Raw genomic sequence first — 14,155 nt, 5'->3', positions numbered from 1 at the left:
TAATTAAGGCTATTATTTCTTGCCTTGAATATAGCTCAGTATATGCAAGGGCTGATTCACCAAAAAATACACCTGCATGCCTACAGGCAATCTTTTTTACCTGCACAAAAAGTTTGAGAAAAACAACCAGATCGGAATAGGCAGCAATTCAGACCTATTGCAAAACTACATAACACAAACAAGACACAAGAAAACCGTCCCAAATGTTGCTGTGGTGGTGGCTCGATTTWCATGTATGTTTGAACTGGAGAGTTYRTTATTTGTGAATATTTGTTAAGAATGTGAATATTTGTTAAGAATCATTTCAGACACAGTAAGGGCAAGACACAAAAAATAAGTGTCTCAAAAATCACTGGCTATGTGAGCCTAAAGTAGCTAAAGAATAGTGGAACCAATGCCACAGAAGACCTAACTCCTCTGGTGGATTTTTCCATGCAATTAGTTTCAGTACAGTTTTAGTTCCATTTACAGTCACTTCTTCCACAAAAATACAAAAAAAAGCTCAAGCATTTCTGAAGCCATTGTTTTAACTTGCAGTCAAATAGAGAAAGAAAAACCTCAAAATAGCAAAGGAAAAATCTCAAACTATTCCAAAGGTGACACACAATTTCAAGCATGATACACAAGTACATTTAATCAAAGTCCTTAAATTTAAAGATATGTTAACAGTTACTGAAATCTTTCCCACTTTAAACTCATACAGGTTTATTCCATCACCATCCAGCTTACTTTAAGTACAAATACCTGAACAGTCAGAAAGACCACTAGTGCCAGGCAATGACAGCCCAAGGGTGGATCCACTTCTCAGTGCTGCACATCAAGAAGCTGCACAGACACTTGCTTTTTTTCCCCGAGGCTTAAGGAAAGGAGCYTCATCACAATAACAAACAAATGAAAAAGGCAGTACTGAGGAATGCAGCATCCAAAAAGGGAGGCAGAAAMCTCATCTGTTAGATGTGACACACAGCATTTGGCAGAAACAGAAAAAAGGAACTAATGCACTAATCCCAGTGAATGAAAAAGCACAGGTTAGCATGCCCACGACACTCCACAAGTTGCAGCAGTTTTCATAGGAGGAGGCCCACAACCTCACTGACAAAAAAGCCCGTATAAATAGAAAAGCCAGCCTTTTTAAAGAACTATCTCTAGAAGTACACTGCTCACACCTCAGCTGGAGAGTTTTGTAGGGCTCTGAAAATGCTGATGTAGAAGACTGTCACCTGATTTGATTACAACACTGCATTCGATTAGTAGGCCAGCTCTAATTTCTGCAAGCTGAAAGACATAACACTGTGTGAACTACACACTGTGGTGATATATGATGATTTCATATTACCTATCCTTTATGCTCCTGGCAATCAGATGCTGTAAGTAACCAAAAAACACAAGGGTATTTTGCAACTGCATTTGCAATACTAGGAAGACTGGAATTCCACCCCCTGGCTTTTTCTTTGTAGTGTTACTCTACCAAKAGTATTTGTAACAAWAAWRATAAAMTAAAAATATTCAAMAGCATTGATTAAAACTYAGGAAYCTGAGTGCCAAAAGGGGTTTTAATGCTTAAATTGGACATGTCCTCTGGAGTACTTTGTTGTTTTCACACTATTCTTCCTTCTTATACATTTCTCTTCATCATTTCCAGGAAATGAAAATATCTGTGRTGTTAGAAAAGCCTACCTGTTGACTGGCCAGTCGTTAAGCACTGCTCCKTTCCCAAATGAGGTCTGCAATCTTCTATTCCTTTCTGATTTCTGTTTTCCTGGGGAACCTTAAGTCAACCCTCCGGGCTGCAGACTCTGCAGTGATGGTTGKTCCCAGGCCCTGCAACTGCCACTTCCAAACAGCAAAAGTGGAAAATCACRGAACTTTTATGTTGTAATTGCTATGAAGCACAATGAGGCACACCTATGTTTTGAAGGTGCAGGATTTSGAGCATCTTTTATTGGCTAGTCCTGACTTGTGTTGTTGTGCTCAATATCGCTTCACGTGATGTATCTGGTCACAGAAGTATTTGTAATGAAGCACCCCATACACTTTATTTATTCCTACCTTACATTTTTTCAGCAGTAAAATTTGACACCCAATGTTTATGTTACAAAAGCCAACTGCTATAAAYGTGAGGCCCAATAAGAATATTCTTTAAAGTAATAAAATACTACTGGAAACAATTATTTTCTAACTAAGGGTGAGAACAAAAGAGGTTAARAATAAGATTTTGAAAGTATAGCATTAATCAAATAGCAGGTTATATGCTATTTCTTTAAAAATAATGTAATTATAAATTGTACATGGTACTTGTTTTTGTTTGCCTTCTATTTTTTTCATTTTATTTATTGKTTTTCATATAAAAATCAAAGTTTTCACAAATTAAGTAGTTCCAGGAGATGCCACTCTCATCCAAAATTGTGTTTGCTTTTTCCAGGACTGAAGACAGAAACCTTCACAGAACTGATTTGTCTCTGCAGTCCCAGCATACAGACTAGACTGGACTATTTCAGTTGGAAGGGACTTACAGTGATCACCTTGTCCAACTGCCAGACCAGTTTGGGTTAAAGCATGTTACTAGGAATTGTCCAAGTGTCTCTTAGACACTGACAGACTGGGGACATCAACCACCTCTCTAGGAAGCCTGCACAATCTGACCCTCCCCTGGCACAACTTTGAACCATTTTCACATGTCCTGCCGCTGGGTATCAGAGCTCAGCACGTTCCTCCTCACTTCCCCTCCTCAGGAAGCCATAGAGAACAGAGGCCCCCCAGCCTCCTTTTCTCTAAAYTAGACAAGCCCCAAGTCCTTAGTCACTCCTCACAAGACATGACCTCCAGCACTTTCACCAGCTTTRTWGTCTTCCTCTGGATTCATTCAAGGACTTTTACATTCTTAAATTGTGGGGCCCAGACTACACACACAACTCCAGCTGAGACCACACCATCACTGAATACAGTGGGATAACCACCTCYTCTGGCCAGCTGGTGATGTTGTGCTTGATGCACAAATCCCTGGATGTGGTTTGCCCTCYTGGCTGCCCGGGCACATGGCTGACYCACACTGAGCCTGCTGGCAGCCARCAGCCCCAGGTCCCTTTCTGCAGGACTGATCTCCAGCCACTCCTCTCTCAGTTTTCACTTGTGCCCTGCTACTGGTGCATTCCACTCCTGMATCCAGATCATTGATTAATGTATTGAACTGAACCAGAACTAGAACTGAACCCTGAGAAACAACACTGGTGGTTTCCTGCAGCCAGATAAGTACAGATGTTCAGTACAACTATTTGAGCTCTGCCCTTCAGCCAGTTCTTCACCCAGGGCATCATGAACCTGCTCCTCCAACTGCTGGACAACTTGTTTAAAAGGACGCTGCAAGGGACATATCAAAAGCCTTATTATAATCCAGTAAAAATACATTGACTGCCTTCCCTTAATCCACTAGGTAGGTGATGTGCCTCATGACTGCAGTATTCTTTAAATGCCTTTCAATAGCATACAGTATAAKCTTCTCCATAATTTTTCTGAGAACTGATGTTACACTGACATCAACAAACAACAAAACATAGGTTTGTAGTTCCCCAGATTTTTTTTTCAGGCCCTTTTGGTAGAAAATAACATTGGCTAGGTTCCAGACAAGCTCCCCAGACTCTCAAGACTTTTAGCAGACTGTAATGGTTTTAAAGAAAAAAGAACTTCAGTGGGGAAACTGTTAAGACTGATTGAGTTCCTCCCACTCCTCTCCTTCAGAACAGCTGAAGAAAAAAATAAAGAAAAACAAAACTACAAGAAGTCAAAAAACATTAAAGTCACAATTTACTAAAGAGAATAGCAATAAACATAACAATATTTTATTCTTATTCTATACCATACTCATACCTTTTATACCATACTCAAATCAATACCTTTTAAACTATATATATATATATATATATATATATATACATGTGCAATGATCACAATTACACAGGTATTATTTTGGTACTCACTGATTATCCCCCAAGATGTGGATTGAGTTAATTTAATCCATGATTGGTGTTTATAGTATACAGCAGCAGTATCATTCAACATGCAGTATTAAATAAACAATCCAGCATTACAGAGGATTCTCACCCAAAATCAAATCCCCCTGAAGGTACACATTGTACACATCATGTTTCCCTATCTCTCTCCATTACCCATCAAGTGCACACTGGTCCTTGAGCAAAACAATCCCACAGATGGRTTTGGTTTTTGCTTGAGGCAGGACTAATCCAAACTGTCTTTCCTAACATATCATGTGCAACATAGGTACTTAATCTCTTTCTACAGTACATTAGGATTCTTACTAAGCCGGATCAGCTTGATTAGTAGAACCTCTAGTGTGAACAAATCAGGTAGCCTTTGCTAAATGCAGAGCCAAATGTTTGAAGGTCCCACCATCCATTGCTTCCAATGTGGTTTTTAGCAGTCTTGCACCATTTGACTTTCCCAGTGGCTGGTGCATAAGGAATACTGTACACCCACTCAGAACTGTATTCTCCAGCCCAGGTGTTTATAAGTCTATTTCTGAAATGAGTCCCATTGATGGACTCAGTTATCTCAGGGGTACCATCCCTCCAAAGGACCTGTGTTTCAAGGCCCAGGATTGTGCCCCGGGCAGTGGTGTGAGGCACAGGGTAGGTCTCCAACCATCCAGTGGTGGCTTCTACCATTTTAGCACATAGCACTTGCCGTGACAGGTCTGGGGCAGGATGATGTAATCAACCTTACAGGTCTCCCCATACTTAGACCCAGACCACCTTCCCCACACCACAGGGGCTTCACCCACTTGGCCTGCTTGACAGCAGCACACACCATGGATAACCTGGGAGATGCTCTCCATGGTTAAAGCCACCCCTCAATCACAAAGCCCCTTTTCCCTTATGATCTGAGGTTTCATGGGCCCATCAAGACAGAAACAACTCACTCTTTTGTTGCCAATGCATATCAACCTGAGATACATTAATCTTGGCAGCTTGATCTACCTGTCTGTTGTTGAGATGCTCCTTGGGTTGTATGTATGTACTTTTACAGTCAACTTCTCTACCTAGGCAGTGATATCTTGCCACACTTTGGCAGTCCAGAGAGGTTCCCGTCTGCTGCCAGTTGGTCTTCTTCCATTGGTCCAGTCTCTCCTGCAGAGCATTTGCTACCATCCACGAATCAGTGCAGAGGTAGAGTGTAGGCCATCTCTCTCTTTCAGTGATATCTAAAGCTATCTGAATGGCTTTCAGCTCTGCAACCTGCCTTGATCCACCTTGAACCTTAGTAGTGTCTGTGACTTAGCACGTGGGACTACATAGAGCAGCTTCCCATTTTTTATTTGTCTCTTCAATATGGCAGGATCCATCAGTAAAGACAGTGTGTTGCTTTTCATTTTCTGGTGGCTAGTTATATAGTGGAGCCTCCTCAGCACGTCACCTTCTACGCCTCTTCTGATGGTAGTCCAAAATTTTCACCTTTGAGCCAATTCATGATGATCTCCAAGACCCCTGGGCAACTGGGGTTTCCTATCCGAGATCACTGTGTGATCAGAGTGATCCACTTACTCCACATAGCATCAGTGGCATGATGTTCCCTTTGAACATCCAGCCCAGCACTGGCAGTCAGGGTGCCAGAAGAGGCTGTGCTTCAGTACCAATCACTTTTGAAGTCCCTCATAAGGTGCTAGGATCTCTTTTGCAGTTGGGGTGTAGCTAGCCTCAGATCCTCTGCATCCCTAAACCCAGAACCCCACGGGTCATCCTGGAGTCTCCCCAGGTACTTACTGCCAGAGGCTCCAGGAAAGACCGTTCTCCCTGGCTGGGTTGTAGAGCACATTTTTTACATCCTGTCCTGTCCTGTCCTAAGCGGCCCAAAGGCTACTGCATGAGCACTTATTKTTTAATCTGTTCAAAAGCTTGCTGTTGTTCAATGCCCCACTTAAAATTGTTTTTCTTCTGCATCACAAGGTCAGAAGGGCTTCCAATCTGGCCGTACTCTGGAATACGCATCTTCCAAAAACCCAGTACCTAGGAAARTCTGYGTTTCCTTCTTGCTGGTCAGTGGGGACATAGCTGTYATTTGTTATCACATCCACTGGAACCTGACAATATCCATCTTGCCATTTTGGTCCTATGAACTGAATTCCCTGGGCAGATTCTTTGACCTTACTTTGTTTTATGCCAAAACCAGCTTTCAGGAGGATTTGGATTATCTTTYCTCCTTTCTCAAAAACTTCCATTGCTGTGCTCCCCCATACGATAATGTCATTGATGTACTGCAGATGTTCAGGAGCCTCACCCTTTTCCAGTGCAGCCTGGATCATGGCAGATGGTGGGACTCTGCTTCCACCTCTGGAGTAGACAATTCCAAGTACACTGCGCATCCCTCCAGGTGAAGGCAAACTGTTGCCTGCTGCCAAAGGAAGGGAACCTTCCTCCATCWCTCCTTTATCCCTTGTAACTATCCTTTCTTCTGGTACAAAGCAGATCCAGGACCTGCGTCCCTAGTGGCCATGYTGAGTTGGCTTCCACGTGTCACAGATGGCAGACTGTGGCTCCACTGATCAGGCTCCTGCTCAGACTGTTAAATGCTCCTTAGAGGTTCCTYCTTAAAGATTTCTTAGCTGCTGTTTTATGGCAATTTTCAGTCTCCCTTGGCCTCACTAACAARTGGATGCAATGGTAAGTCAGGAAAGTATGATTCTTTCAGAAGTATGATTCCTTCAGAAATTATGCATAAACAGTGCAAGATTTGTATCCAGTAGTTATTAATACTGAAAACTTAGATGTAATTATTTTTCAAGAACAGAAACAATGCTTAGACTGTTGCAATTCACTAATTTGATTCATTTCAAGTAGTAAAATGAGTACAGATCCCTGAAGTAGAGAAACAAAGATGTGTTTCTCAGTTGCACACTGAAGATTTAAAGAATCATGTTGTGCATGTTGCTTCATAAAGGTTGACATTTATTACTGACAGTTGTGAAATATATTGGATTATGTCGTGTGAGCAGTGTAATTTGTTTTCTTCTCTGCACTTTAACTGCAATTATACTTCATTTCCTAGTCACTCAACTTTAAAGGATAAAAATAAGGATACACTTAAAACTTTTTCTTAAAAATCACCATTAGCTGCTTATATGAAGAGACATGCAATTAAGCAGCTCTTATGCCATCTAAAAGAAAGCAGGAATAACCCTCCTCTGTAAGACAGTGTTAATACAGAGACAGTCTTAAATGAATCCAAATCTATTATTATTTTTAAGTATAGCCTCAGAAGACTATACACAAGTAATAAAAGAGGATACATGAAGGTGAAGCAAGAAGGGGAAAGTGGATTTTGCAAAAGGGAGGACTTTAGAGATGCATTAGCAGGATCTCCTGACAGATTTAGAAAGGTGAGTGATGCCAGACAGGGTATTGAAGAGATCTCACATGGAATTCTGCCTATAGCTTTGGTCAGCTTCTTCAAGAAAGGTGAGCTCAAACCAGATCTGATTCAGGGCATGGCTAGAAAAGAGAACTTAAGAAAGAGAATACATTACCTTCTACAAGTACACTGGAAGATGAAGGTGGGAGAAATAACATTCCAGGAAATGGTTAGAGATTGTTCATGAATTAACCATGGCTAGAAATGAGATTTTTAACCACTGGACCCATCAAATTCTGGAACAGCTCTCCAGAAAAGCTACCATTAAGCTAGCTTAGACATTCAGGTTATTAAAGTGGTTCTAGAACAGGTATCGTGGCCTGGTGAATAYTTTCAGTGCCATGCACCTATTGGCTTGACACTGGAATGAGTCTCTATRTGTGTGAAGAAAGTCAGCTAGTTACAGTGCTGTAAAATAGTCTTGCTAACAGAGAACCAGCTTAGATTAACAGTCCTTTTTATTATTGTACTTAATACCTAGGTCATGCACTGAGGTCAGTTTGCTAAGGTCTGCTGAGCAAGAAAGAAAATAAAATTCAAAAATACTCAGAGAAAAGAGRAAGCCTGGAGGAACAATACAGTAGAAAAACTGACTTTCCAGTCTTGCAAAGAGAAATRAAGTGTGGAAGTTAAATAAAAATAGTCAATCTACATAGAAGGCTGGCCATGGAAAATAAAACAGAATGAACACTTTTGCTTCCATCTCAGGAGAAAACAAACATGCTTACCTATCATTTGTATGAAGCATCATAGAACTGCTTCACTGGTACAACCAAAAAAAGTACTTCTGAGGAGGAATAAAACTTTACCAAGACAAACTTCCCCCTGTTCCTGCTCTGTGATCAGCTGCAGACACATAGATGTACCATGGTGAGATCTCAGCTGCCTAGAAAAGYCCTGCCTAGACTTTCTCCTTACAGCAAACTCTGAAATGAGGAAAATGCTGTCTGAGTTCCAAAAGACAGATTTTGTAAGAATCAAAATGAGAACAATGTACCTTCAAATAAAGAAATTCRGAAGGAAACAGACTCTCTCACACCCTTAGCTGCTCAGCCCACCTTTCAGTCTTCAAACTYCTACCTTTCAATCTGAAAGTTCTGCATTCATTACTGGCTATCCGGCATGCTATGGATCAGTTTGAGCTCAATTCCTATGTCCACACCTATTGGCCATCAGAAGAGAAAATTCAGTAGCAACAACTCCAGGAAAACCATTCCAAGTGCTGTTTTCCTCACATAAGCTGAAATATGCTAATAAGGTATGGAAACAAATATCAGATTTCTCTAAAAAAATCAGTAATAGGGTCGTATTTCTTAGTCACAGGATGACCTACAGAAGTATTTGATGATGAGAACAGGAGTAAAACCATATTCACAATTACTGTTGTCTTTGTTGTGAAGAAAATTGCTGTGGGGAAGGCAAAATTGGGGCACAGAGGAACTGAGAGGCTCAGAGAGTAACCTGTCAAAAGTAACTGAGATGCAGAGTCGTCACTAGATGCAGTTTTGTCTGACCATGCTGCTGATAAGAAAACCTGTCCCATCCCACCTTCTTGGAGCACAACATTCTAACTCAATCTTTTAGTCAGCACTAGCAACCACATAGCTACGTAGTAAGACCACATCGTTCATCAAGCTGAAAACTAACTCTGCAGTTTAGTTTTCACCTACATTAGTCACATCATTCTCCTGATGAAAAGGAAAGGAGCCTTTTATGACCTTTTTGGAAGTGTTCACAYACTTCATCCACCTAGACAGGTGCATGTTGATATTACATATACAGTCCCAAGGTTTGGATGTAATTACACATCTGTGCTAACCTAATGGAGTAATTTGCCCTTAAGTCATTTTACAACTCCTCCTGAAACAAAAGAACCTGCGGAGTCTGTCTTACTGGTTTGAAAGATACATTCAGCCAATCTAATTTTCATTCAGAAAAAAAAAAGGGCCACAAACAAGAAAAGAACTATTACATGAATAAATAATCTTCTTTGGAGTACGTTCAGAATCTGGATGTATTTGAAATATCTGGTTAGGAAAATGTCTTTCTTTTTTCTCATTTTTTGCGAGACAAAACAGCAGTTAAAAAAATGGATTATTATTTCAAATTGTCTTTTCCTCTATTTCTGCCTATTGGCCTTACACCTGAGATCTAACTTATTAGAACAAAGAGAGGATAAATAAGAATTTTTCTGCATAATCACGATTTTCTGGGATGGTAAACTTTTCAAAAGAAACTTCTATTCCCTATAAATTTTAATTTTGGTGCATGATCTGATGAATTAATGACAGAAGAATCTACTTTAGAGTGTTTGCAGTCAAAAAGAATGTTTCTTTCTTGAACTAYTGGCAAAGAAATGGCTCAGTGAGTGAAAAAAAACCCTGAATTTTAAGAAGGCATTTCCTGGCTTTCAGTCTCTTCACATTTAGAATAAGCTGAAAATAAAATTCTACTTTGATAAAGAGCTGTATAAAAGAATAAATGAGCCATAATTTAAATCACAGAAYAACTTAGTTTGAAGGGGACTTCTAGAGATCATATAGTCCAAATCTTGTCTGGTTAGGTATTGAGTATCTCCAAGGATGGTGACTCTCCCTTGGTAACCACATTCCAGTGTTCAATCACAGCTCATAGTGAGGATATTTTTCTATCTATTTCCTTGCTGTCCCTTGTATCCAYAAATCTTTTGTCTTTTTGTTGAGTACATCCAAGAAGAGTCTGGCTCTGTCCATCCTCTGCATATCCTTCTATTAGGTAGGTGAAGAYATCTTCTTTTGGCACTCCCCTCTTAAGACAAATCCAATTATCTCAGACTCTCCTTGTATACCACCCACTCCAATCACAATTGCAGGGGACCTTGCTATGCTTACTTCAGTATTTCACCATCCTTCTAATACAGCAGAATTAAATATGGGCACAGAGGCGGTACACCAAAGAAATTTTGGATTATTTTTCAAACATGTTTTTGAGACAGGTTTTCAGTGCACGATAAACTTTAATATTAACCTTATTCATTGTCATGGCATTATCTTATAGGAGGGGAACATGTATTATTTGAAAAGCACAGTTGACACAAGTGACAACAAAACTGCTTTTGCACTGACCAGCTGGGAGGACCAATGGACCAACAGCCCCACCCTGCAGGGAACAGAAAGCCAAAGGTAAAGAAACACCAAGTTTTTCAGCACAAGGCTGAAAGATATTTTCCCAAGGAAAATATATTCTATAGCACACAGTCTAGAGATCCATGGAATGAGTCTTCCGTAACTACAGGAGTGTGGTATTTGGAAGTGGGGCAGTCCAGGACCAAAGAGGTTTCTCAGGTATCTGGGCACTTGCAAATCCTACATAGTAGACCCATCTCATTTGCATATATGTGAGTTAACYCCTGGTCTGCAGATTCAGGAAGCCAGGGTAAAAGCAGCCCTGTCCCCATATGGCAAGTAGACCCAAGTCTACTTACAAAACTTTGATTTAAAATAATCCATTCACCTCCCACCAATAGGCACAGAACTGGAACAGTGGAACAGTACGCCTGGGAGTCAAATAATCCACTTTGTGGTAGGTAGGGAGTCTGTTGTAAAAGCTSTTGGATTGCTTACAGCTAGGCATGTGTCTGAGACACTTGGCAGGGAACATGGGAACTTTAACAAGTCAGGGCATTGACAACTGGGTATCTGCAATTCTGCAATAACACAGCTGTCAGGCTGTAGGACAGTTAGGCAATGTAATCCTCTACTGATTTTATCTCCACAAGAGAAATGCAGTTTGCATAACTGATAGACATCAGCATGTCTCAGTGTCCCAAACACTGCGATACAGGTGAATTTTTTTCTTTCTGCAGCTGTATCAGTACCTTACATATTACTGTATCACACATTTGGTTACATTCACTATTTAAAWAATCCTTTTAAAAAGCTTAAAAATATGTATTTTCCAGGACTTCCTGCAAATATACAGGTTTATGAAAAGATGTATCCAGTTAGAGAGAAAACACATCTGTTACATGCACTGCAATATTTATTACAGATTTTTAAGGATTACGGATTTATATCCCTAAAAGCTTTCTTAGTCAGCAAAAAGCAGTGGTGAGATCTTCCATTTAGGAGACAGCAAAATGCATAAACCACAGGAAAAAAATCTATGGGGAAGCTATATCTCAGTAGCTCCTGAGTTCAGGAAAATACTGGTCTTTGCTTCTTGAAAAATAAAGACTAAGGCAATCCTTCATCATTATACCTAGACACTATAAATTAATGGAAAAAAAAGTATGGAGCATACTCATCTTATCAGTCATATTTTTCCAAGTAACATATCTTGTAGTTACTTCAAAAGGAAACACAACAAGAAACAATATAATCTCCCCTCCTTTCCTACTCTTTCTGCTGTCAGCCTAGTTCTGCTATGGTACAACCACATAATCTATGCTCAGATTTTTGAGGAAATCTTTAAGAGATGGATCTCTAAAGAAATCCATGGAGCTGAGTTGTGAAAGGTTAAGATGGGAGATAAAAGCCACAGAGATGGCACCAGGCAAGTAGCTCAATGACCAACAGAGGARAGACATCAGTGTGGAAAGGTAATTAACATGTCAAGGGAAAAAATTAATTTGAAGAGTGCAACCTCCTGTTTAATATCCTTAGTGATAATCTGGATAAGGCGATTGAGTGCACCCTTGGTAAATTCACTGACAATACCAAGTTAGGCGGGAGTGTTGATCTGCTGGAGGTCRSGAAGGCTCTGCAGAAGGATCTGGACAGGGTGGATTGATGGTCCAAGGCCAATTGGATGAGATTCAACAAAGCCAAGTACTGAGTCTTGCCCTTGGGTGAAAACAACGCCATGCAGAGTTACAGGCTTCAGGAAGAGCTCAAAATATACAGTTGAGGGAAGAAGGTGGAATGGGGACACATTTTGAGTGATGGTGTTTGTCTTCCCATGCAACTGCTTTCCTGGGGATGGATGGGAAACAGCAAAAGAATTCCTTGTTTTGGTTTGCTTTTCTGTGCGGCTTTTACTTTTCCTATCCACAAAATTTCTAACTTTTACTCATCGGATCCTCTSCYTGATCCCACTGGTGGGGGAGTGAGTGGCTTGATTGCTGGCTGAAGTAAAAGCACAACAGCAGGTAAAAGGAAACCATTCTGGCAGCAAAGGCATGTAGTAACAAAGAAGCAAACAGAAGGTGCCACTGATGCAGATGCAGAGAGGAATAAAGTCATGGAAAATGTTGGCATTTTGTTCTGAGTACAGCAAATTACGTCACAGATTTTTTTTTTTAAATGACTCTGGGCTGAGCCATAGCTCTTCAACACACACCACACAGGCACATATGCAGGTGTCAGAAACCCCTTCAGTGTGACAAATAGCAGTACTGGCAGGTGTSTCTGAAAGTAGAGACCTCATTAACCATGGCAAGTAGGGCTGGGTGAGCCTCACATGACCTCCCCAGTACAAGTGGTGAAATATTTGCTCTGGCATGTGAAGACTGCTCCAAATCCTACCCAATTACACTGGTTACTGCTTACTCCTACTCCTGTGAAGCTCCAAGTCACACCCGACAAGCATCTCTCCCACACACCATTTTAAGAGGTGGCACAGAAACCCACCAGTCTGGCCCACATATGCTCCACAGAAACGCCCTTGCAGATTCCAGGGCTATTGCCCACCCACAAAGCAGTTGGGACACTATCGTGGGTGACAAATCCCCTGGGCCAGCCAGGGCTTGCATTTGGTCTCAGCCCTGCTAAGGACACCACTGGAGTTAAGAGCACACCCCAAGAGGGACAGTGACTGTGAAGCGCCCCTGCCTCCAGTGCAGCCCTAGCAGTGCTCTCTCCCTATATCACAGATCCTAAGTTCTACAGACTACTGAAGTCCAACTCCTAGCCCTGTGCAGGACATCCCAAGAATCACACCATGTGCCCAAAAGCATTTTTCAACTGCTTCTTGAATTCTACCAGGCTGGGTGCTGTGGCCATTTTGCTGGGGAACCAGTTCCAGTGCCCATCTACCCTTTGGGCAGAAGAATCGTTTCCAATATATCCAACCTAAACCTTTCCTGACACAACCTGAGGCCATTCCCGTGTTTCCCGTCACTGTGCACCACAGAGAAAAGATCATCGTCTGTCCCTCTGCTCCCCCTCAAGAGGAAATTGTAGGCCCTGCAACGAGGGGCCCTCAGTCTCCTCCAGGCTGAACAGATCAAGTGACCTCAACTGCTCCTCAYGTCGCTTCCCCTCCATGCCCTTCACTATTTTCATAGCTCTCCTTTGGAAGCTCTCAAATAGCTTAATATCTTTTTAATATTGTGGCACCCAAACCTGCACACAATATTCGAGGGGCGGTCACCCCAGAGCAGAGCAGAGCAGAGCAGAGCAGAGCGGGACAATGCCCTCTCTCGCCCGGCGGGTGATGCTGTGCCTGATGCCCCCCAGCCCCTCCTGGCCACCAGGGCTGACTCACGATCAACTTGCCATGGACCAGGACCCCCAGGTCTCCAGCCTCTCATGCCCCACTCTGTACCTACGTCCAGGTGCAGGTCTGTACCCTCTCCCAGGTGCAGAATCCGGCACTCGCCCTTATTAAACTTCACACAGTTGGCGACTGTCCAGCCCTCCGATTTGTCCAGGTCTCTCTGCGGGGCCCGTCTGCCTTCGAGGGAGTCAASAACTCCTCCCATTTCAAATTCTCCTTTTATTAACACCCCACTGCAGGCTCTCTTAGCGCAGGGGAT

At 41.7% G+C, this 14,155-nt stretch overlaps 1 protein-coding gene across 5 annotated transcripts in view; it reads right to left on the bottom strand.

Moving 5' to 3' along the window:
- The window catches only part of OLAH (oleoyl-ACP hydrolase), a 23,623-nt gene extending 9,468 nt beyond the window's left edge, over positions 1–14,155 (bottom strand). The window contains exon 1 of one of the 5 annotated variants that reach the window (XM_057383166.1): positions 13,945–14,155. The gene's annotated coding sequence lies outside the window, so the exon portion shown is untranslated. Of the gene's footprint in view, positions 1–744; positions 1,144–1,166; positions 1,225–1,677; positions 1,834–13,944 lie in introns of those variants that run through there. The other 4 variants (XM_057383182.1, XM_057383149.1, XM_057383173.1 and 1 more) reach the window with 4 other exon arrangements.

The sequence above is a fragment of the Malurus melanocephalus genome, unplaced genomic scaffold (genome assembly GCF_030028575.1).
Source record: "Malurus melanocephalus ecotype Western Australia unplaced genomic scaffold, MMel_1.1 scaffold_14, whole genome shotgun sequence".
NCBI lineage: Eukaryota > Metazoa > Chordata > Aves > Passeriformes > Maluridae > Malurus > Malurus melanocephalus.
Note: the sequence above shows the minus strand (reverse complement) of the source record. Positions and strands in the feature narration are given on the sequence as shown.